Here is an 11055-nt window from a genome sequence, read left to right as displayed (position 1 = left end):
CCCCCCCCCCCCCACCCTTTTTATTTAGCACTACATCAGCATGGCCACCTGTAAGAAAAATAATATATATCATCCCTAACCTAGGAGTATATTTAAACCCACATCACATCAATCAACAGTGCAGTAAAAGTAAGCAAACACACAGCAATTTTTCAAAACATGCAATGAAATCTCCGATCCAAAAATTTTGCACACAGTAGAAAAGTAAACACTAGCCAAGCCTGAATCTAGAAGTGGTTCCCTAGCAAACAATTCTATGTGTTTGTAAGGCTTGTGTGGTTTTTGATAGGTCATATGAGGATGATTTGTTCAAATTGTCTAAGGTTAGAATTTGTTAAAGGTTAGAAAAGAAAATTTTAATTAAAGTTTAAATATTAGTGAATTAGTGTCCATTTTAGTTAGTTTAGTTTGTTAATCTATTTTTAATGCTTAGAGTAGTGGTGATTGAAGTTCAAATTATATTATTCAATTTTAAAAAGTCTCGGGTCCTCTTAGGTGCTAGGATGAAGGGGTCCAAAAGGTCACTATAAAAAATAGTCTAGGTTAAGGGTCCCTAACATTTTAGGTAAATATTAGGGCTTAAGATGAGTAGTTAGACTTTGAGTTTGTTGGATTTAGAGTTTCCTATGCAAAGTTATGAATTTTCCAAGTTTTAGACAATTAATGAATTATTAGAACTGCCTAATTATGGGTGATTTTATAGTTTTGCTCCAAATCAGTTCTAATTTGATTGGAATCACCTCCAAAGGTCCTAAGTGTTTGGAAGAAATTTGGAATTTTTAATATTTTTTAATTATCTAATAGGGGAAAAATGGTAAATTTCAATTCAAGTTAAATTAATGGTCAAAATGGGGTCAAACTAAGAGTCCCTTATCTAAGGTTAAGCACTAAATTCTGAACAATTCAAGCTATTATGGGTATTTTTCTGAGTTGAAATGGATTTATTATAATTTTTAGAAGGTATCGGGCCCTATTTAACAAGTAAATTAGGGTTGGTTAATTAAGGGGTCTAAAAGCTCCTAAAAATTCCAAAAAAAATTCTTGGATGTTTAGGGTGTCACTAAGTTTAAATTTTTAAGTTTTCATGTCAATCAGTGATCTATCTTAGCTTTAGAAATTTTCTAAGTTTGCTAGACGGGTCCTTAATTTTTGTCCTTAGGGTGTCGCTATGTTGAATGGGATTAAATGGAGTTTTGAACTAACCCTCAAGGTAACAATGCATGGAATACACAAAAAAAAATAGTAAATACACCACGTCTTTAGATCTAGGAGAGCCTAAACTAAGTTCGTGTGCATCCTACACATGTGAAGTATGGTGAAAAAATAGTAAACGCGCTTAATAAAATAATTAGTGAATGATTGGGACTCAACCATTCACTAATCCACTCTCCCATGGTTGCTCTTCACATGCACAACATATGTTTAAAATTTCATAAATAGTGGATCTCCCAAAATTAGGATTTAATTATAAGTAGTTTTAAATCATTTGAAATATATATATATATTATATATAATATATATTATATATATATATATAATATATATAATATAATATATATATATTAATATATATATATATAAAATAATGAAAATAAATTAATTTGTAATAAAATACATATATGATGAGCATCCACTGGTCACCCTAATGAGGATTCAAAAATGGTTTGAAAAATATTTGTAATTTAAAAAAATATTATTATACTAACTATTTTAAAAATATAAAAATACTCAAAATTAGTTAAGTCACAATAGAATCTGTTCAAAATAGTAAAAAAAATAGGTTTATGAAATTATTTTTTAAACTAAAATTCATAAATTTTCTTGAAGAGAAACGATGGTTGTACGCAAAAATCCTATTTTAAAATGAATAAGCTATGAATTTTTAGGAAGTTTAATACATAAAGGGCTACTTTTAAAAATAATTTTAAAATTAATTTTGTTTTTTTTATTTTTTATTATTTAAATAATTATTAAATGCAAACAAGTTAAAATAATGAAAATTTCAGATATTCAATGTTAATTTAATAAAATAATAATAATAATAATAATAATAATAATAATAATAATAATAATAATAATAATAATAATAATAATAATAATAATAATAATAATAATAATAATAATAATAATAATAATAATAATAATAATAATAATAATAATAATAATAATAATAATAATAATAATAATAAAGATTGGGAAAGCAGCGGGACCTACATGCTTTTCTTAACATAGTCAACACTGCCCCGTAGTGTCAGATCGACCACCATTTTGAACGAACGGCCGTGATCCAGCCGAATGGGCGACGTAATAGCGGATCAGACCCCGGGGTCGATATAGAGGTAGGTATAATGAAATCCATACTGTTGATCAAGGGATCAACGGTCTAAAACCCGTCCAATGCATGCAGGCACGAAACCGAGAACTTAGGGTAATAATTGCCTCGTTCTCACGATCGGGTTGATAAAATGCAAAAAAAAAAATTAAACACAGTGTGAATGAATGAAGAGCAATCATGGGAAAGCAATTTTAAGTCCTGAAACTCATTGTGTAAGGAGCTAATTAGATCTAGGTGTTCTAGTCTAGGGTTAGCATTATACCTCAATCAACATGATGGATTTGGGAGATCTTTGGTTCTCTGAACTTGTAGATTGTCCATGATTATTTTCCTAGTTGATGTCGAGCCTTAAAATGCCCTCGATCGACGAGAAATCTCCCTGGATGTTCTTTGGCTTCGGTTCGCTGGAGATGACGCCACTGACGGCTTGGGATCGTCAAGATTTTCTTGGAAAAGGGAGGTGGAAGTCTCTAGAGCTCTCACACGAAGTTTCTCGGGCTAAGATGCTCTAGGGAGAGAGTAATTGTAAGATCCCCTATTTGGAACCGTAAAAAGAATATTTAAAGCCCAAGGGCTTCAAATCAACGTCTTGGATTAGCTCCTCTTTCAATTGGGATGGAAATCAGGGTATTTTGAGCCGTGGTTTTGAATTCTTGAGCAAAGGGAATTGATTAGGGCATTAAATGGGCCTTTATTTGTCTTAAATGGGTCAAATTGACCCATTAAGATATGGGTTGACCAAGTCAAAGGTTTGACTTGGTCAATCAAGTCCAATGAGTGATGGATTGAGTCTAAGAAGGGGTTTGGATGGTATTGAATTGGTTTGAAATTGAATTAGACCCCTTAAGGCTAATCAGGTCAACCTGGGTTGACCTGGTCAACCAGGTTGACCCAGGACTTAGGTTTGAGCTCAATAAAGTTGGTATGACCATCTAAGTCTAGTGGAGGGGGGAGATTGATCCAAGTGGCTCTAAAATTGATTTGAGATCAACTAGAAGGTGTTTGGGTCAATTTGGGTCAACCCAGGTTGACTTGGTCAACCAGGTTGACCCAAGACCTGGGCTTGGGCTCAACAAACTCAGTTTGACCCACTGAATTGGATAGGAGAGATCTTGGGTCCTGGCTTGGTCAATTTGACCAAGTCATCCCTTTGGTCCAAGGATTTGGCAAAATCATGGTCAACACCTAAAAACACTCAATTAGATTGAAAATGAATTTTCTAAGTTTTTGGAAATTATAGACATTTAAATAAATTATTTAATTCATTTTAAATGTTAATTTAGCTGATTGGCAATGATTGTGGACATGGAGACACACCTCCATGGTCACTTATCCATGTCAACAATGAGATCTCTTATCCATGTCAACAATGAGATCTGGCTATCAAATTGATTGTGGATTGGATGGAGGGCCAAAATGTGGCCACATCACCCCCAACCAAATCTTAAGAACTTACTTTTGAGCCTCAGCACAGAACGCACACAATTTTAGATCTAGGCCATCTACTCCACATATCAGATGACTCATATTAAATAGATCTATTTAGTTTAAAAATGAACTAAAGTTTAAATGCTTATAAATTTTGAACCAATCCTTCAAATTTGATGAAATTTGAAATATAGGATCTAGGCAATCTAAATTTTCAATCCCAAGAGTTTTAAGGCTCTACACATTGAGATATAAGAGAAATTATAATTTGAAAATTAAACTTCAAATGGAGATTTCTCACTAACACGTGAATGGATTTTAGAGATTTTGGGCTTGTTGGAAAACTTGAGAGCAGTCTTCAACTTCCTAGAAGACTCCAAGGGCTGGTGATCGTTGGAGCAAGAAAAAGATTTTAATTATCCTTTCTCTCTCTTACTAGTTTGAGGTTTTCTTGAACTATGGAAGGACTAGAGAGGCTATAGGAGAGCTAGGGGCATGCTATGAGGCTAGGGAATCAAATTGAACAACCTCAAACCCTTGGGAAGTGGGGATATTTTTATGAGAGAGAAAATATAATGGAGATATTGGATCTTGCCACCTAAGCTAAGGCCAACAGCCATTTTAGTTAGGGACTAACCAATTGGATATAAGGGAAGGTTTTGGAAAGTTTAAAAGTGCATGGGTTGTTATTAGAGAAGTTATAACTAAACCAATCATTGAAGAGAGGTTAATTTGAGGACACTTACCACCTCAATTGCATAGGTTGTAAGAGCTTGTTGTGAGTTACTGACGAAAGGTTCTAGAGACTATTTGATTCATTGGTTGGGTTCAAGTTGGACTAGGTTGGTCTAAGATCCAAAAACATTGGAAAGCTTGGTTCAACCCATACTTTTAAACTAGGTTAAACCATTGGTTTAAAATCTTGGGGTGTGTACATGAGGTCAATACACACCTTTTATAGCAATTTTTAAAATTTATTTTGTTAAGGGTAGTGACTTAGATCAAAAAAATCTCATTTTTAGCAGTTGGTTCAACCCTATTGGTCAAACCATATGGACCCAAGGCTTGAAATTTTTTACGAGACTCAAGTTGACCTCTTAAATAGTTCCATGAGTTTGGTTCAATGGCTTAATTAAAATCATGATAAATAAAATTTTAAGTGTAGAAGATGATTTAGGTCAATTAGGGTTAACCTGGTCAACCAAATTGGACCAGAAGTAAATAATGTGTCTAACTCATTCCAAATGGTATTTAGGACTTGTTGGAGGTGGTCCCATGGCTTGGTGAAGTCATTTAGTACAAAATGCATATTTAAAGGATTAAGGGGCCCTTCAGTCAACCAGAGTTGACCAAGGGTTCGAACTTGGTTTAATGGTTCTAAATGATGCTTAGGGTTTTTTGAGGTGGTCCAAAGGTTTGGTTGGGTCTCCATACATATAATATAGTTTAAGGGAAAATGGCTGATTAGGTCAAACTGGACTGACTTGGTTAATAAAGGTTACTTGGTTGACCAAGGCTTGGGTTTTAGTTCAATGGATTCCAAATCATATTCTGGATATGCTTGGAGAAGGTTGCATGGCTTGGCTTGACTGAGCCATATTGAGGATTAAGGAAAATACAGCTTTTAAGGTTTAGGGTTTTATGGTTTTATGGTTAACCATGGTCAACCAAGGTTCAATATTAGTTTAATGAATCATACTAGAGATAATGATCATGATTAATAAGTTTGGAGAGGCCTTCAAGGTCAAAATCACAAGATGCATGTTCAGCGGCATATGCTATAAGTATTTGAAGGTTTAGTAACCTATAAAGTACTTTGACTTTTAGAGGTTAGGGATCTTGAAATTCCTTAAAAATTATGTGGTTTATCCTAAGGACATGTCTAATTAATATGAAAGTGATATATCAAGAATCCAAGGTCATTTGGTCAGGTTTAAGGGCAATAAAAATTTATCCAAAAATAGGTTATGAACTAAGGAGTTTTGGGTTTGGTTCTAACACTAGATTTTGGAGTTTTTAATAGATCAATGGATTTAATCAATGAATTAGATTTCTCTTAACCTCTTCTATACACCACTTTGAAGCATATCTCTTCAATTCCTTCTTCAAGCAAAGATCAGAGCCTTTTTTACCATCAAGTTTTCACTCAATTTCCATTGTTAATGTGTTGCTACACTGTTGTCATAGGAACACCACATAACCCCCTCTGTGAGGTTGTTCGTTGTCTGCCAATGTCAGTATAGATTCTTATTTCCTTCAATAGAGTATAATCCCAAAATTGTCATCATTGTCCCTTTGCATGACTACCATCATTGGCCCATTACATCTTGACATTTGTTATCCCCTATTGATGTCTATTATTGGTCCATTTCTTGACTTTTTCTATTGGCATATTCCAATGGTTTCCTACACAGAGGACAGTGCCTTTACCAAAGATTGATGGTCTTTAGACTTCTCTAGGAAAGTCTTCGCCTTTGTTACAGAGGAAGACCGGAGCCTACACAAAGAATCAGACCTTAACCAAAGGCTGACAATCTTTAAACTCCTCCAAGGTAGTCTTTGCTCCTGTTAAGAAGGAAGGCTAGAGCTTGCACAGAGGATTTATCCTTTACTAAAGATTAACGGTCTTTAGACTCCTCGAGGATTGCCTTTTTCCCTATTATGGACAAAGCCCGAAGCCTGCGTAGAGGATCAGACCTTTACTAGATATTGACAGTCTTTAGACTCCTCTAGGATTGTCTTCACCCCTGTTATGGAGGAAGACCAAAGCCTACGCAGAGGATGGGACTTTATCATAGATTGACAGCCTCCAAAATTGCCAGTCAGTTTCTCCCTCATTTTATGGGAGAAACTTTGGACCAGCTTAGAAAAGCAATGCCTTTTCCTCACCCCAAAGGGAAAATTTATAGATCCAAGCAAAAGCAAGCTTAGAAAAAAAAATTTCTAAATTTTATGCATTTTTTCATATTTTTTACTTTTTTAAAAACAAAAAACAAAATTTTTTTCTTTTATAAGAAAATAAAAAAGGGAAAATATTATATTAAAAATAAATAATATACCTCAATTTGATTATTAGCTTTCTAAATAATATCCTGAATTTTTCTTAAAAACATTTGGATTTTTTCCGAATTTTTTTACTATTTTTGGAATATTTTTAAAAGGTAAATAACTTAATTAAAAATTAATAATAATAATAATTAATTAATTACTTGTCGCCTCATGTTTCCTCCCCAAAGATGCACCTGATTTAAAATAAATTAAATGATGTTGAATGGGCTACTCTGGTGTGGCACAAAAAGCATTCTCTTAGACATTCAGTTTACTCCTGGATGGCTCTTTCTAATGGTCTCAAGACTTCCGTTGCTTTGAGTGCGAGAAATATTGTTGTTGGGAATATGACATGCCCCCTTTGCCATATTCACCCTGAAATCACGGCACATCTATTGCTTGAATGTGATTATTCTTTTCAGGTTATCAGTAGGCTTATTCTTCAATTTTCCTGCTTTCTTTTTAGACCTAACCTAGCTCAAGCCTTTCAGTTTATTGCTGGGTTGGATTTAATTAGGGAGGTTAAGCTTGAGCTTTTTCTGATTTTAAATGTTACTGTTTATTTCCTGTGGGCTGAGCGTAACACGAGGAAGCATAACGGGAGGATTGCTTGTGCTGTCACGCTTGCTAAGAAAGTTCTTAGAACAGTTTACCTGAAACTGGAAAGTTGGAAATGTGGAAATTTGATAAAAGGAAAGCTTATGGTGACTTACCATTAATTTGCCTTCTGCTGGGGAAAGTCTTTTACTATGGAAGATTGGTTGTTGGTCGGTCAAAGGTTTGCTGCCCGATCTGGGCTATTTATTATCATTGCTGGAATGGGTTTTCTACGGGTTCATTGTGCTGCCGTTCGTTTTTTCTGGAAGAATTTTTGGTTTATGCTGATGTGCTGGGTGATTGTTGGCCCTCCACTCTTTTTGTTGTTGGGTTGGAGCTGGACGGTGATGGAATTATTTGGCAGGCCATAATTTCCATTTGCATTTACTGGTGGCATTCTCTGTTGCTTCCCAAATCCTTCTTCTGCTGCTTTTTTGTCAGATTTGAGTTTTTGGGCAGGCTTATTTTTGGGTCGTGGACGATGATGAATCCGGCCACTCCTTTTGGATGGTCTACAGGCAACCAAAGGAGACTGATCGCCTTCATGATTGGATAATTTTATTCTGAGTCCAGGCCAGATAGGTCTTACTGTCTGCTTTTTGGGTTCTTCTTTTTGGGGTTTATAGTTGGTTTTAATTTTTGTAATTGCTGCTTGCCTTCTTCTTGTTCAGGCAATGCTTTTTTGGTTTAATTCATTGTAATCCAGTTGGTTTTTTAAAAGAATGGGGTAAGCCCTCAATTCTCCCAAAAAAAAAATGGAAGTTTTCTACAAACAAAATTTAAGTCAAAGAAAATAAAAGCTTTTGATATTCTAAATTATATATTTCCTTAAATGAAATGATGATTTAAATTAAAAGGAATGCTTCAATTTTTCACTTACAAGTATATTAAATATATTTATTAAATTTATAAATAATTTCCATTTCAACCAACTCCCCAAATTCAAAAAAGAAAACTTTATTTAGGTTTTTGACCTTTCGTTGACGTTCATGTTGACGTCCAAAAATAGGTTAGGCCTCAAAATTTTTTTAATGTAATAATTTTACATCCCAACATTTTTTAAGTCACAGGAATATATTTTTTTAACTCTACAAGATTTGCATCAAAAAATATGGAGCAACTAATACATCACCCAAAATCGTCTTGATCGAGCACAAATCTCAAGGATTATTCAAGTTGGAATATCTTAAAATTAAATACCATACCATTCGAACTCCAATTTCTTAAAACATATAGTCAAAATGAACATCTTGAAGAGACGAACCCAGAGACAACAAAATCGATTCAATCCGAATCCAAATGGGTCCAAATCATGGGACTTAAGCATATTTAGAGGATTCAAAGCATTAATTAGATGATTAAATGATCTCTAAATATGGCATGCTTACATTCAAATCGAGTAGCTCGATGAGAAGAATCCAACATGTCCAAGATTACTTTATTAAGATATCATTAAGGGACTTAAATGCTTGATAAATATTAAATATTCAAGGGAATCAGTATAGGTTGTGCAATGGAACACTTTATATTTTTTCCAGATCTTCTCCATATTTACTGGGCATGTCATTCTCAAAACCTATAAATAGACTTCATCTTCCAACATAAAGGGTCTTGGACCTTTGGGAGCATAAACCTTTTGGATGGAGATTTGAGGAAGATATGTGACTTCAAGGATTCTAGAGTTTTACCCAAGCACCATCATCGACGAACTTCCATCAACTACCACTTGTTTGTCGATCGTCGTTGGACCACCAATTGCTAAACCATCGCTTGTCTACTGACACGTTGGACCACCATCAAGCTTCCTATGGCCATCAGACCACCATAACTAGCCAACTACGATCCTTCCTATGTCCCTCGCCAACCAAGTAAGGTCCCTCCGACCTTGTGATCTCATCACCCGCCTACTACAGTCTTTCTGACCTCAATCACCCACCAACTACGACCTCTCTGACCTCCATCGCCCGCGGACTACAGCCTCTCCAACCATCGTCGCTTGCTTACTATGATCCCTCTGATCTAGATCGCGTGCTGACTATAATATACCTAACTAAACTCCCACCTACCGCCTATCTGACTACGGTCCCTTCGTCCAAAATCACCCGACTATGATCCCTCTGTCCACTATCGCCTAACTATAGTCTCTCCGACCACCGTCGCCAACCAACTACAGTTTTTGGATCTCCGTCGCCCGTGAACTAAGATCCATATGACCATTGCCACCCGTGGATTACAATCCCTTTGACCTTCTTCACCCACTGACAACATTCCCTCTAAGACTCCAACATAAATTTCCTGCCGACTATAATCCCTCCAACCTCCATCGCCGGCTGACTACAGTCCCTCCAATCACCATTGTTCGTCGACTACAATCCATCTAACCTTCCAACCTTCACCGCACACTGACTATGGTCCCTACAACCTCCTAACTTTTTCCACCCATCGACTACAGTTTCTTCGACCACCATCACCCAACTACGGTCCATTCAACTTCTATTCCCCATCAATAATGGTCTCTCTAACCAATGTCGCCTGAATATGGTCCCTCCGATCATCATCACCCGACTATGCTCCTTTCAACCACCACCATCCGACTACGATCCTACTGACCAAACAAATAGGCAAACTCTCTCTTGAGAATAGCTCTCATATCACTAGATTCTTCCAACTCCCACCATGTAATGTGTTTTATATGATGTATATTTGCTACATCGAGCCAATGCATTCCCTGAAGGATGGGCCTCATTTGTAAACAACAATAAGCACTAGTAAAATCATTTTAACTGAGCCATGCCCCATGAATTTTTCCCTCTTCAGGATTTTTCACGTAAAAATCTTGGTCTTTCTTATATCTCTCTACCGCTAAGAATGTTCTAGGATGCAACATATATAAATAATAATAATAAGAGAGAGAGAAAATTCCTTCCAATTAGCACCACCTGTTATGCATCCAACATGATATGACTTGTCTTATATAAGGGTTGAATCATGTTGGGTCATGAGTCATGACGACCAAGTTGATAGTTACATCCCAAGTCATCGACGACCTCAATGGCAAGCCATCGGCTATCCTATCCGTAAGTTGCCCACTGCTTCTTCCATTCTCCATTATCTTCTGCCAAGATTCTTTGGGAAGCCATTGCCTCCTATAAGGTGAACTTGGCTTCTTTAGGAGACTACACATCTATATCATATATCAAGATAATGTGTACCATCTCTCGTTAGATAATGTATACAATATAGAAGAAAGCTTGTATGATGAACTAGTCATCACAAAAAAGGATGAAAATAAAACAACTAGTTCTTTGAGTGGCAAAGATGAAATTTAAAATCATAAAAATTTTATCCATTCATAAAGCTCCAATACGAAAAGGATTTTTTTATTAGGCTCCAAAGTTATGAAGCTTTTAATAATGGGCAGCGAGAATGGTGTGCTCATTTATTTTAGTGGCGCATGTGCCCAAGCAAGGCTTTTTTCCACCATTAATGAAAAAAGTAGCCATACAAGAGAAATATCTTATGTTACAAAATTAATTAGTTTATCAAAAAAATTCTTTTTAAATAAAAATGAGCTATTTTCTTTCAAACTTCATGAATCAAAAATTAAATTCAAATAATTTTTATGTATTTTTTTAATGTATATATTT

This window comes from Dendrobium catenatum, unplaced genomic scaffold (genome assembly GCF_001605985.2).
Source record: "Dendrobium catenatum unplaced genomic scaffold, ASM160598v2 fragScaff_scaffold_261, whole genome shotgun sequence".
In the NCBI taxonomy this organism is placed as follows: Eukaryota; Viridiplantae; Streptophyta; class Magnoliopsida; order Asparagales; family Orchidaceae; genus Dendrobium; species Dendrobium catenatum.
The sequence above is the reverse complement of the archived record's forward strand: the minus strand, read 5'-3'. Positions refer to the sequence as shown.